A 14,845-nucleotide genomic window follows, 5' to 3' on the forward strand; every position below is an offset into this window, starting at 1 on the left:
TCCTAACATAGTTGTTATAATTTTGGCTATTGAATTTAAATTTGGGAGACTGGATTCCCATTGAAAAGGCTTTGGAATCTCATGTGTTTTCTGGCATGCAGTGACCTTAGCAAAGCTATTTGAAACTTTGGTGCAGTCATTCTGAGTCAGTGGAATTTTGACTGTAGGGTCATTTTAAAACAGGCTGGTCTTTTTTTTTTCTTTTCTTTTTTTTTCTTTTTTTTTACAATGTACAATGGCAGTCAATAAAACACACTCTTAATTAGGCTAAGAAATAGCTTTAGGCTTGACAAAATTATTAAAACTGTTTTTTAACAAAAATGGCTTTATCACAAAATGGATTTACCAAAAATTCTGTTTTTTGTTGAAAATGGATGAGCTTTTTTTTTTTTTAAAAAAAAAAATTCAGATGCTGGAAACAGAAAAAACAGTCCTTTGCTTTTTTGGTGAAAACCTGAAAAATGTTGAAAATGGAAATTTTTCATTTTCATTGAAATTTTTCACAAAAAAATCAAAACAAAACATTTTCTGATCAGCTCTATGAAGAAGGCAATGTTTACTCAGGTGAATTCTCTCTCTTGGGGTTTTGATTCCATTGCTACATGACAGATTCAGTGTACAGGCTTGATCTCCAGATAAATCTGCCTCTGTAGATTTGTAGCCAAGAGTTAATCATATAGGTGTATTAGGGAGTAAAAAGCACACCACAGCGGGTCTAATTGTAAAGGTAGATCTAAGTGTGAAGCTCAATGGGGTGTTAATTGGGCACTGGGGAAAAATCCAATACATATATAACACAAGAGGGTGTTTGGGAGTTTTGAGGATGAGGGAAATGTGCAAATACTGAACTGTGTAATCCTGAAAAGACAAGTGATTGAAATCTCTGTTACCATGATGTAGCAGCAAGAGGCATTCATTCTATACTCTCTTACCAATGTCCAGAGTCTTAAAAGCCCTGATATACAGGGGCGGCTCCAGGCCCCAGCACGCCATGGGGGGCGCTCTGCCGGCACCGCAAGGGCGGCAGGCAGGCTGCCCTCGGCGGCTTGCCTGCGGAGGGTCCACTGGTCCCGCTGCTTTGGTCCCGCTGGTCGCGCGGCCCCTGCCTGCCGTGCTCGGGGCAGCAAAATTCCTAGAGCCGCCCCTGCTAATATAACCTCATTCTTTAGTCCTTAGAATACTGTACAGTTCCAAGCAGAAGACACCAGGAAACTGGATATTAAGGATGGCAGGGGTGAGGCTATATAAGGGAGGGCCTGGCAACTGGGAGCTTGGTCTTGTGTGGTGTCTAATATGGCAGCTGGCAGAATAGACAAGGTAATTTGCTGCTGGGAAGGAGTTTGGCCTGAAGCCATGTGGTACCAGCTGAAGCTGTGGTCCTTCCCTACAAGCTAATTTTCATGAAGCTGGGTCAGTATACGTCCAGCGGGAGCCTGGAGGCTGAAGGAAATGAGTTTGGAGATTCAGTAAGTGGTGCTGTTTCCGCAGTCCTGATTCCAGTGCCCTCTATAGTGGCAGGGAGCTCTGTGTGGATGAAGATGTTGTTCTTCCACTGAGATGTAAAACTAAGCCCATACCACTTCTTGTCAAGAAGGGTCCCGTGGTCCTGTTAACAATAATGTCTAACTTTCTTGTGAGGACCTTAAAGCGCTTCACAGACATTCATTCACTCAACATGCTGTGAGGAGGTAAGTGTTATTGGGGGCAGTGAGAGGCAAAAGGAAGAGTGGAGCACAGGGCTATCTAAGGAAGGCATGTAGAGAGAGCCGCTGAGTCTCAATGCCTGGTGAGCAACTGAGGTCAACCTTCCCACAAGAGGGGTAGAGACAGGAATATTGATACTTGTTATGCCTGTCCACTGGCAGCATCCCCACTACCACTGGATGTGCTTTGTTGACTTTTTCAGCTAGTTATTTTTTGCTTTTGTTTGGGGGACTTGAAGCTTTACAATCTACCCCTCAGTGGGGCTTGGCCTTGGGTGTGATTATAGGAAGGGAAGATGGCTTCAGCCTGTGCGGGTAAGAGTGATCGCCTGCCCCCCCCTACTTTCAGCTGACTGTGAATGGGCCAGAGAGAACAGCACAGCAGCAGTACTCAGCTGGGGTCCCCTCCTCTCCTTGCTCAAGGATCTCTGCCAAAAGGCAGGTGTGATGATGCTTCCAGCCACTGGGGGCTGCTCGGCAGGTGTGGGCCTTGAGCTTATTTTGGAGATTCTTCATAGCTCTGGAGAACCCCTGATGATCTTTCACTGCCATGGAGAATGGGTCAGGCTAGACAAACCAGATTCAGTGCTGAGTATTTGTTTAGCTGGTTTGGCACTGTTCCCTGAGCTGGAGGAGTCTTGCAGGTCAGGTACAGAAATGGGGACAAGCAACTTGACTTGCTTTAAAAGGGAGGGGAAAAGGGTGGGTAGAGGGAGCAGAGGCGGGAAGGAGGGCTGGCAACTTCAAGGGAGAGAGAGGAACATGGGTAGGAAGTGGGGAATTGGGGCCAGGGGCTGAAAAGGTATAAGGAATGCAGGGCGGGTTAGAGGCCCAGAAAAGGCCTCTCTGCCTTGTTTCTTTTGGAGTGGGATAAGGGTGAGAGAGAAGGGAAAACAGGGGAATAAAGCAGGGCCGCCCAGAGGGGGGGGGCAAGAGGGGCAATTTGCCCCAGGCCCCGAGCCCCACAAGGGCCCCCACGAGAGTTTTTTGGGGCCCCTGGAGCGGGGTCTCTCAGTCGCTCCGGGGGCCCCGGAAAACTCTTGCGGGGCCGGGCGCAGGAGCTTCTTCGCTCCTGGTCCTCGCCGGCGGGGGGTCCTTCCCCCCCAGAGCGGAAGGACCCCCCGCTGGCGAATTACCGCCGAAGACCGGCTGCGCCCCGGCGGTTCGGCTCGGCTTTGGCGGTAATTCGGCGGCGGGGGGTCCCCGCCGCGGGTCTTCGGGGCACTTCGGCAGTGGGTCCCGGAACGGAAGGGCCCCCACGCTGCCAAAGACCCCGGGCCCCCGGAATCCTCTGGGCGGCCCTGGAATAACGGTAAGTTTAGAGACAAATATAAATGTAGGCTCTAGACCTGCAGGCTGTTCCTCATATGCACCCCTGGCACCTGTACATTTCTATTTCAGTGTGTTTTTACTTCAGCATTCAGTCTCAAATCGTTAAAGAAAAAACACTGACATGAACAGATGGGGAGGAAAAGATACAAAAGGAAACCAAAGAGATTCACAGGTGAAAATATAACAGAAAAGAGTTGAGCTGGATGAGAACAGGGAAATAGAAAGTGAACAATATTGTGGTGGCTACATTCTATAGAGGGAAACAAAGGAGAAAAACAGCAAACGTGGTAATTCTGTGTTTTGGTTAATTGAAGGCAATTGCATCATTTTCTATATAGTTGGTGAAACAAGGGCCACTTTATGCACATTGAAAGAAGTGGTGCAGGCCATGAGTCAAAGCTTTCATGTTGAAAACAAAACTGCGTCAGGTGTATGATAATGCCTTTGGGTTTAAAATAAGAAAAGATAAAAAGGTTTTTACATAAGAAACCTCTTCATAGATGTGTGCTGAACAAATACATATTTGGGGCTTGAATTTCAAATAGGCCCTTCCTATTAGTAGGTGCAGCCTTTTGCTTTTAGTTAACTGCGTGGCCACTGCATAGGATTGTGCGCACAAATGCTAGCATATAACTACCTGTCTGTTTGACAGTGTGGGGCCATCCAGTAGGCAGACATTTAAATGCAACCATTTCTGCTGTCAATCAGTTGTGACACAATTAATTAAGGGCAGATCTAAGTGTAAGTCCAAAAGTGAAGGAGTGGTATGAAAATTAGGCCCATTGTATATGCAGCCCTCTTGTGATCATTTTCAGTAGTGTGCTAATTTAACCAATACTTTTAGAGTAGTTTTAGCACATTTTTGCTTTTCAAATTAGACATTCATTCAAAATGCCTTTTCTACACAAGTTGACTGAAAGATCAATGTGGCTAAATGAGGAATTAAAATCCTTTTTGTTTTATGAAACTTTTTATAACATGGTAACTTTCCTGGCTGTTTTGTTGCAAATTAAAGGTTAAATCTCTGATTTTTTGATGAGACCTGTGAGAGTTGCTAGCTGTCTGTCCATTTTTCAGATGCGGTTGTGCTATTTTCCTAGCCTTGATTGATCAACATACCTGTGCTTGTCCCTACAGCTGATGTGACACCTTTATCAGATGCTGGGAAGGGACTGGGCATGGGAGAGCAGAGTTATTTCTCATCCTTGTCTGTGAGTATGAGCTATGGTGGTGAGAAATATTACGTAGGCATTTCTTAATGAATCAGATCCCTGGTCCATGTAGTCCAGTATCCGATCTCTGATGGTGACTGGAATCAATGCTTCAGAGGAAGGTGCAAAGAACTTTATATTAGGCAGCTGTGGGATAATTTGCCCCCACATATGATCTCCTAATTTCTTATAGTTAGTTTGGTTTAAACCCTGAAGTTTAAGTTTAGTGTCTCTTCAGAAATTGTTAACATTGTTATCCATATAAATGTCCAGTCCCTTTTTTAATTTTCCTAAATTCTTGGCCTCAGCAACATCCTGTGGCAATGAGTTCCACGGTCTAATTACATATTATATGAAAAAAGGATTTCCTTTGATTTGATTTGAATGTGTCACCTTTTAATTTCATGGGCAGAGAGACCAGAAACCCCCAATCTACCTTCTGTAGACCATTCATTATTTTATATATTTTTATCATGTCCCTTCTTATTCATCTCCTTTCTAAATTAAACAATCCCAGTCTTTTCAATCTTTCTTCATATGAGAGATTTTCCATATCCCTAATCATTCTTGATGCTCTGTTTTGAACCCACTCTAATTCTGCAATATCCTTTTTGAGGTGGGTGACCAGTACTGCACATAGCATTAGATGGGGCTGTATCATTGATTTATATAAAACACACTGCAATATTTTCCATATTGTTCTGCACCCTTTTCTTTATGCATCCTAACATCTTGTTTGCTTTTTTTTAATACTGCTGACCATTGAACCAAGGTCCACAGTGATGCCCAGGTTCTTTCCTGAGTTAAGACAGTTAATTTAAAACTTTGTAAGATATGTGAGTAATTTAAATTTTCCCTTCCAATATGCACTACTTTGTATTTACTGATATTCATCTTTGTTTTCCATTTCCCTAGCTTGGCCAGATCCCTCCAAAGCTCCTCACAGACCCCTCTGGTCTTGACAAACCTAAGTAACTTTGTGTCACTTTCAGATTTTGCTATCTCATTACTCACTCTGTTTTCCAGATCACTAATAAATATAATCTATTGAACAACACAGAATGGAAATGGTACAGCACCTTGAGACATCCTGCTGTTAACCTTTTGCTGTGATGAAAATTGGCCATTTAATTCTGCCCTTTGTTCTTGTTTTTTAGCCAATTTTTCATGCAGGACAATAGTTTGCCTCTCACCATATGACTGCTTAGCTTCTTTACTAGCCTCATGTGAGAAACCTTATCAAAGGCCCTTTGAAAAATCTAAATAAATTATGTCCGCTGATTCTTCTTTATCCACAACTTTATTGACATGTTCAAAGAACTTTAATAGATTAGAGAAACTGTACTGATTGGACTCTGTCATATGATCTTTCAGTCTATTATAAGTCTATTTTTAATGATAGTTTCAATCAATTTACAATGTACAGATGCAATGGTTACTGGTCGATAATTCCCAGGATCATTCCTAGAGCATTTTTAAAATATAGATACAACTTTTGCTACCCTTCATCCCTCTGGTATAGTATCTGCTTTTAATGTGATGAAGAACGTTGACTAGAATTTTCTCCTCTATATTCAAAAGTATTTCTTCCAGGAAGTGCTAACGTCCAATGGAATGGTACTACCTTTGGATATGTCAGTTCTGATCACCTTAATTAAATGCTTACATGGTACCTGCAGCCTCTTCATCTCTAGCTGCTTCACTTCTCAACTTGTTCCCTTCAAGTCTATTCAAAATGCAGTAGCTATAGTCCTCTTCCTTGGCTGTTGCTCATGGCTCTCCTGTCTTTGAAAACTCCACTGGTTTCCTCTTGCCTTCTGTTATGAAGTTCAGGTTTCTTATTCTGCTCCCCACATTACCAGCCCCATTGCATCTCCGCTGTCATTGGCTCTGCCAATGAACCCCAGTTCTGCTCTTCCTTCATCTTCTCCAGCTGCTGCCCTCTTTGTGTCTTCTTTCATGTTGTTACCTAGGCCTGCACCTCCCTCCCCACTCCAGTGCTCCAGGAAGCTAATCTTTCTTCATTCAATCCCCTTTTTAAAACCCACTTCTCCCACAAGGCCCACAAATACTATTTCATGCCATTAAAATGCTGTCAGCAAGCCTTTAATGATAAAAAGCATTTTACTCACATGAGTAACATTTTGTGAGAGTTTTCAGGAATGGGGCTTTAGAGTGAAAACTCCTCAGGGCAGGTTGTGAGTCTTTGCTTTTTCTCTTCTCCAGCACTGAGTGCCATTTTGAATCTTGAAAAATAATTAGGCATTAGTAACTGGTATTAGTGGGATTGCTCAGGTACTTAAAATGAGGCATGAGCTAAAGTATCATGTTGACCTGGAGCCTACATGATAAATACCGGTACTACTTTTACCAATGGCAACTGCATGAAGGTGGTAAAATCCCTGATCAGCAATGCAGACCTATAATGTGGTGCATAAAGATGAGGATGCAGAAGAATTATATTACTTGCTATGCTCTTTCATTTAAAATGAACCATCGCTGATTTTGGATATGATAGGAAATGAATATTTGCTTTTAGGAAGGGAAATGGTTAAAATGTAATGTTCTTTTTCTATCTAAAGGGCCATGTTTAGCATTGACTGTACAGAAAATCTGGTCAAAAATCCCAGATTAATTGGCTAGGTAAAACTATTGGGCACTTTACAAATGAGATTTAAACTGAAGGAAAGTTTTAAAAAAAGCAGCAAAATATTTTAGCAAATAAATCTTTTCGATTTGAATCACTTTAAACTAAAAAATGGATGTATTTTTTTTATGCCTCTCAACTGTGATTTTTCCCTCTTCTTGTCTGTCAGCCTGGCCTTCTCATTATTCTTATTTTTTGCATGTTTTACTTTGGAACATCCAGTTTAATTTTTCACACCTCATTCACTATGGCTAGTATGCACCTAATCTTTTCTGTTTCAACTCTCCCACTTTTCTAATGCTTTATAATATTATCTGACACTTGCACCACAACGCCTTGCACTTACTGTTTGGCATTATGTCTCAAAAGATATTACTAATGAGAAATTAAAAAACAACCTTTGAAAAAAATGCACATTGGTCTATTGTTAGTATGCTTAATAATTGTGACTCCTTTATTGAGCCCTTTGTAGCATTCTTATTTTTTTCCTTTGTACAGCCCAGAAATGCTTTTCAAGAGGGTATACTTTTAGTGGGGTTTTTTTGTTTTTTGTTTTTAAATGGGGGCGGGAGAGAGAGAGAAATAGATTCCTATGAGAGTGTGGTAGGACACATTCTTCCCTATATGCTGTTAACAGCATTAGTACTGTGGTTTATAGGAAGCTATATGCAGGAGAAAAGTAAAAAGGATAGAAAAAATACACTTTTGCTTTTCCAGATAAGTAACATAGCGTCTTATTTCCATGTTGTTTTCCTTTGGTTTCTGTGCTCTCATCCACAGCTGCATTGTTTCCCATTTCGAAGAATAATGTTTTGGTTCTTGCATGAGGCTGGAAAGCCAGTGTATCAATCACAGTTTGTGGTGTTAGTAGTGTCCCATTCTCAGTGGAACTTAAAACACAATTGGAAATGGCATTTTCTGAATCCAGGGAATGCTGCCGAGGCTGCCTTGCCTTTTGCCCCTGCCCCTGTCTTCCCATTCTTGTTCCCCAGTCAAGTGATTCAACAAGTTACAACCAATAACATGATTTAAAAAAAATCAGAATACTGTACAGTCAGCGACAAGCTATAAAGGGAGACAGAAAAGGAGATGCCAAGCTGCTTTCCTTACCTGCTGTCAGATTTGTCCACCAAAGACAGAACATAGTCATAGCATTAATGGTCTTTACTGGGGAAGTCAGTTGTTTTCTATGTTTCCTTAAAATCTGCACAGATCTCTCTGGAGAGCTTTCTAGACCCCCTGTCTGGATTGTTCTTTGTTTGCTTGACTTTATTTGGTTGTTTTCACTGAGGTAGGAACATATTCAACTTGTCTTGGTGATTCACGTTTGCAGTTTGAAAGGGAAGGGGGTAGGCATTTATGGATAGCTTTCTTTTCTGCCTTTGAGAATAACAGGTATATACTTCAGGTTTGATCAAATGAGTAGCTGGGGTGGGGCAGGGACCTAAGTAGTACCTCTTTGAGAATCTAGATCCACCCTATTCCCTGGATGTGTTAATTTCAAAATAGACAATATCTTGCAATCCAGAATGTGCGTTTTAAAATTTAGAAACCTTCCTAATTCTCTCTGTACTGTAAATCTTTGAGGTGTCTGGTGCAAGCTCTGAGTCCCAATATCTGATTCTTTAAATTAGCTTCTTTTGTCAGGTTGTTCTGCGGTGCTATATTGCCTTGCTCTGATTTGTTTGAAACAGTAGAATGGTGTAAAAGGGTTTGTAATATAAAGGAAAATGTGATTTGTAATCATGGAAAATATGTATATATTCATATTTTCCAAAACAACACAATTTGAAACTAAAATAATTCATCTGCAGAATTGTAGCTGAGCAGCAAAATCTTTCTATAAATACACTATTTTTCACTGTTTTTTTGCAAATAAAATCTCTGCCGCTAATGTTTTCCATCATAAAAAGCAAACAGCAAGTTTTAGCACAACCCTGTTTAACACACTTTTAAATTGGACCTTCCTCTTGTCCTTGTTTTCTACTTCTGCATTTTAGAAATTGAAATTTTTTTGGTGTCTTAGTTTTATTTTTGCACATTCAGTTCTTTCTGCACAATAAACTAGTCAAAAGATCTCTGCTCTCAATTTATTTTGGATTAGAAATATCTGGCAGATTTTTAAATCGACTGAGCTTCATTAGTATCTTTGTCCCTGTGTGTATTTATTTTATTGTAAATCACCTTGTTTCCCGAGAGGTGCACCAGATCAAGATACACAGTTAAGGGATTATAAATTTGGATTTATGTAAAATATTAGGCCCCCTATCCAGAAAGAGACACTTTACAATGCTAAATTATAAAAATAGATTCTTATAGAATAATATCTAAGATTACATCAGTGATCCAGGAATGTATTGCAGAGGGTCAAATCCTGGACCTAGCACACATCTCCAGGCAAATGATTTGAAAACTGAAGAAGGGGATCATGGTGGGGATGAAATCCTGCCTATCAGCCTCGGGATTATAGTAGCCACTGTGTCATTTTGCTAAACTCTTCCCCTTCCATGGAGGGGGTTTGGCTGCTAATTTAGTTGGGGTTGGTTCTGTGTTGAGCAGTGGGTAGGACTAGATACCTCCTGAGGTCTCTTCCAACTCTAATCTTCTATGATTCATATAGTCTTAGACCTTAGTCTACCTGTGCACTACCCAAAACCTCTCCAGAGGAAGCCTCCATAGAGCTGTGCTCTGTAGTGGGCAGACTTCCTAGTTAGCTTCCAGCTTCCTGTCACCCCTTAGACCAGTGTTTCTCAAACTTTTGTACTGGTGACCTCTTTCACACAGTGAACCTATGAGTGCAATGCCCCTTATAAATTAAAAACACTTTTTTTTGTATTTAACACTCTTATAAATGCTGGAGGCAAAGCCGGGTTTGAGGGTGGAGGCTGACAGCTCACGACCCCCCATGTAATAACCTTGTGACCCCCTGAGGGGTCACGACCCCCAGTTTGAGAACCCCTGCCTTAGACAGACTGACACTGAGCAGAGCCCCACAGGAAATACTCCAAAGGCACTGGTACCAGGTATTGTCCTAATGGCTGCTAAATGGAGATAGATGGGGCTTAGGGTTTTTTGTTCCCTAATTTCATCTTCATCTAGGCATCATAAAGGGAACATCATTACTGAAGGATACTTGCAACAGTATTAGACTTTGCATGTCAATCCATTCACATTTTACTTTTTTCATACTCTTGTTCTGTTATCTGGTTATTTCTGGCTGCTTTAATGAGGCTGGATCCCTCTTAGCCACCTTTTGTTCCTCACTTCAACCTGCAGTGGAGTCGTAAGCCTAAATGTTGACATTACATTCGTTTTCATATTAGCAGACTGTTCTGAGTCTATTGCAGGATCAAGTGAAAGGAGAACAGGAGCTTTGAGAGAGAAAAGCACAAACATTTGAGCTCCTACCAAAGGCAATACAAAAAATGACTATCCAAGTAAAATTATCTCAGGAAGAAATGGTTTTTTCCAACATTTGCTCCAGTGTGAAAGTCTTTAAGGCTGGCATACCTAATACTATAGCCAGAAGACTTGTGGTTATACTGATAAATCCACTAGTGGGGGCTGTAGTGCTTTCAACACTATTGGGTATGGATATTTTGATCAGAAGCATCGTATAATATACAATATAGAGAACAGTGAATTTTCCTTTATAGCTATAGTTCTGACTAGAGACACTGAGAAAACATGCTGTGGAGTGCAACATTTGGAATTATTTCATAAGATTTTCAAAGAGATCAATTTTGTAATTATAGCTATTATCTAATATGTAGTGAAATTCATTTGTGTGCGTATTTGTATTGTCATATTTGTCTTTGTTTTACAAATAGATATTTCAAATAGATAATCACAAAATGAAAGGTGCTCAGCTACAGCCCAAATTAACAATATTTATTGGGAGAAAAACCTGCCTTTTTTTTCTATTAAGGAGCAATGTGAAATGTGCTTGGTTTGTGTAATTTTGAGTCTGAGGTAGAGCTGCCGAGGATAAAATGTCTATTTGATATTTAGGGAAGGATTTGATGTTTTAATAAGGGAATCCTCTGTGTCTCTCATCCATCATTCGTCAGCCTCATCCATCCAAACACCACTGTAAATTTGTCAGAGCCTTTTCCATATTCAGTACGTGTATAAATAATGGCCATTGTGACTTGAGAAAAGGAAATGTGCATTTTCTACTTCTGTCCTATCTCCAGTCACAGGCTTGGCAATGTTTAGCAGTTTTTGTTTTCAGCTGCTCACACTTGGAGCCATATAATATAACTGCCAGGGCAAAAGTACATTCCAGCGCTGCCCTTTATTGTAGTTACCAGTTACCAGAATGACGTTAGTTTGGGGGCTTTTCGATAATAGATGAAACAGTCTCTGCTCCATTAATATGTGCTTTTATCATAGCTCATCATTTCTTCCTTCTTCTCTGTGCTATCTTAGGGATTATGCAGCTTCTCTGCAATATTCTGAAATTAATCAAAGCAAGCAAAACCTCATGCCATATTATCCATCACTGGAGGAGAATGATTTCTGCAGCCCAGACAGCTTTGTGCTGCTGTTGTGTTCACTGGCTGCACTAGAATTTTATTAACTAGAAATTTGATTTTTCTCAAAATTCACAATTTCCTGTTAAATATTCACAAACAGTGAATTTTTAGCTGTGATACATAATCTAGCTCTACTAAGAATGCTGTTTCTCCAGTTTAAATACGGAACTGAGTAAGCCATAATGTCTGCTTTTTTTCTTCAAATTTTCGCTCAGCTGAACAGCTGCCTGGTGCTAATGCAGTTGGGTTGAAGAAGCTTTTTATGCACTGAGATATGTAAAAACTTAAAGGATGCTTATCCATACTGTTTTATATTTAATCTATTATATAATCAAGCTCTACAAATAATTTCTTTCAATAAATTAGTAACCATAGTACAGATTGCAGACACTTAGTTTGATTGAAAGTAATAAAGGGAGATTATCCATAGAGTTGGTTGAGTGACGGTTCTGACTTGACCCACTGCCCAGTGAGATAAGAATTAATCTTATAAACCTCTCCACACTTCCACCCTCTCTGATCCTCTGAACAACATTGCAGGGTTGCATTAGCTCCCCTTTGTTCTAAGTGCAGTTACAGCTAAAGACTGGTACTGTAGGTATTAAAATGTCCAACCCATCTGGTACATGTGAATACTACAAAATACCCCTGAGTAACTTAGCATTTCAGTCCCCCTGGTACCTAAAACGTGTGGCAGACATTTGGTCCCAAAACAGAAATACTCCAAAATAAGTGCTTGGCCTTGTGGCACCCAGTTTTTCTTACCAGCCTTAACAGCAACACCATAGTGTCTAGTAAACACCTCATAAGCACAAGAAAAAGGAGAATGAACAGGAGAAAAAAGAGAGCAATTACTTGTGCGGTGGACTTTTTCCCTGTTTCTTTAAGGGATCTTACTTTTTCATCCCCATAACTGGCTCTAAATCCATGATGTGTTACTTATTTTGGATTAGCAGCACCTGATTTACAGATGGGCATATTTAACCACAGCTGTTTTAGTTTGTATTTGACAGTTTTTCAGCAGGGAGATTTTCCCGTGAAGGATATTGCTAAAAGAAAAAAAATGTAGGGTGTGTGAAGGTGGCCACTTATCTTGCAGAAATTGAATGGAAACTATAGATAGCTCTGATCTGAAGGTACAAGTTACAACAACTTCCTTGCTGTCTAAGCACAGTGTGTGGAAGTAAGGAATAGATTGGGGAGGAGGTAGATGACTCAAGGACTCCAAACTGATTTCCTTCTCACTCCTAGTCTCATCTTCTTGAGCTTTGGCTTCATTTTACAACCTTGCCTGACCATGCTCTTTGTTCTCGTATATTTTACTAGAGGGAGAAGGTGTTTCTTCTGTAAATGGCATTTTAACACTTATGTCCACAATTATTTATGATCCTGCCATTAACTCACACTATGCAGCATTTGGTGACAACACTCACCACTCTGTAATGATATTGAACTTAGTTGCCACACTCATAGCATCTTTGGTGTTGAGCCTCCTGAACCTCTGTCTGTTTGGATGGATAGACAGTGCCTGAAAATAAGTGAAACTGAACTTTTCTGGGCTTTTGGGGAGGGATTATACTCACAACGAAATGGTTTGTAATATGACCAATGGGAATTTTTAACAAACACTGAAAGATTACTGGATGTAATATGGAGTTGGCTACTACACGGGTCAGCACTGCAGGTTAAATTACAGCACTACTAAGAGAGTGAGAGGTGAGCGGTGGGTCCAGGGAAAAGCCATGTGAAGTCAGGAGAGCCACAAGATGAACAGAGGGAAGCCTATGGAGGCTCAAGGCAGTACTGATGGCCACAGAAGCCATGGGCCAGTAGCTGACTCAAGGAGCAAGGGAGCTATATGGGTATGAAGTAGAATAGAAGAGGCAGAACAAAAGCACTCAGGTTGTGTCTTACAGAGGCTCAGGGGTGTCCAAAAGAGAGAGACATGCACAAAGGTAGGAGTTCTCTGTACACTATCATTGTCAGGATCATTCTTCTGGCAGCTTCCCCATCATCACTGTGGCCAGCTCAGGTGAGAAGCACACTAGGTGTGGGGTTTTTTAATGAGGGAGGGAAGTTTGTACATAAGCCACTGAAATTATGGTGTCGGCTTTCCTGTGGCTTGGTATATCTGAGAGTATACTTGTATGTGACACTTCTGTTTTGTACTAAGATGGCATAGTATGTGACTCTTGTTCTCAGGACAGCCTGTAATATTACAGTGAAATAAAAATTAAACAGCACTTTGAATATGCAAGATAAATTTCAACCAGCAAAGTAAATTACTCTTTCCTAAAAAGTAGGAAGACATTTTATTTCTTTGCTGTTTTGTGCAATTTGTGATTCTACTGTGAAATTAAATCCCAATGTTTTCAGAATGTGTATAAATTGTCGCATTGTTGCAGTAATCTTCTGCTTCTTTTTAAAAAACTTTTTCAGAATTTCTGACTTCTGTTAAAATTTAGGAGAAGATTGGGATAACAAAATATGTGTATTTAAATATCACAACCCTCAAAAACCAGCATGTCTTTACCTTTTTTCATACTTTCCATTAAGGATGTGTGCTGACATTGTGGAATCACTCCAGTAACTGGTAAATGATGATGTATGAAATAAAAGAAAAAATCCACCCATTGTTAAGAGAAGATACGCTAATGCTGTGCAATTTCATTGTGTTTCAGCTGAAATGCAGCCAGAACAACTCACCATACCAAAAAGTCTCGGGGGAAAAAAAAGCAAACAAACACAGCCACTAAGCTAGTTTTTAAAATTAAAAAATAAAACGTACTTTTTCTTTTTGTACCAGTAGCTACTAGCTAGCAGAAGGTTTTGTGACATTATCCTTTCTTACATACAAACTGATCTCTCTGATTCCAAAAGCCATTCATTATATGTTCTAATAGTGATAATACCACTGGGTTAATGCACTAGCTTTCACATCTGCAGGCTTCAGTTCAAAACCTGATATGCTTACAAGTGAAATGAGTGTAATGGTGATCTCAACCTAATCCGTGATGGATAGTGGTCCATACCACTGAATAATCACATGATTTCACACAATAGGTACTCTGCTCAGAGGTCCAGGACTGGGGACCCAATCCTGTGAGGTACTGAGTACTCTCAATTCTCATTCAAGTCAGTCTGGGTACTCGGCACTTCAGAGGATCAGGCCTTGAAATAGCAGGTGTTTGCTGCCTGTTGGAGTTTAGGTCTCAAACAATCTATGGGGAACCTCTATGGAACAATTAACAATGTCTGGGAGTAGTCAGTGCCCTCAGTTCTTTGCTTTCATGAATGCAGGTGCACATACATGGACAAAGTATAAGTTAATACAGATGATATACAGTGCTGAAAAGGAGAATCATCCTATCTTTATGAATTTGGAATGACAATGACAAAGTGAATTGGAACCAG

General features: G+C 40.4%; 1 protein-coding gene across 1 annotated transcript in view; it reads left to right on the top strand.

Annotated features, from left to right (window-relative positions):
- Nucleotides 1-14,845, top strand: part of ZFHX3 (zinc finger homeobox 3) — a 1,205,541-nt gene that overhangs the window by 246,172 nt on the left and 944,524 nt on the right. The window contains exon 4 of the mRNA XM_039503280.1: nt 4,173-4,246. The gene's annotated coding sequence lies outside the window, so the exon portion shown is untranslated. The remainder of the gene's footprint in view (nt 1-4,172; nt 4,247-14,845) is intronic.

This window comes from Mauremys reevesii, linkage group 16, assembly GCF_016161935.1.
Source record: "Mauremys reevesii isolate NIE-2019 linkage group 16, ASM1616193v1, whole genome shotgun sequence".
Lineage (NCBI taxonomy): Eukaryota > Metazoa > Chordata > Testudines > Geoemydidae > Mauremys > Mauremys reevesii.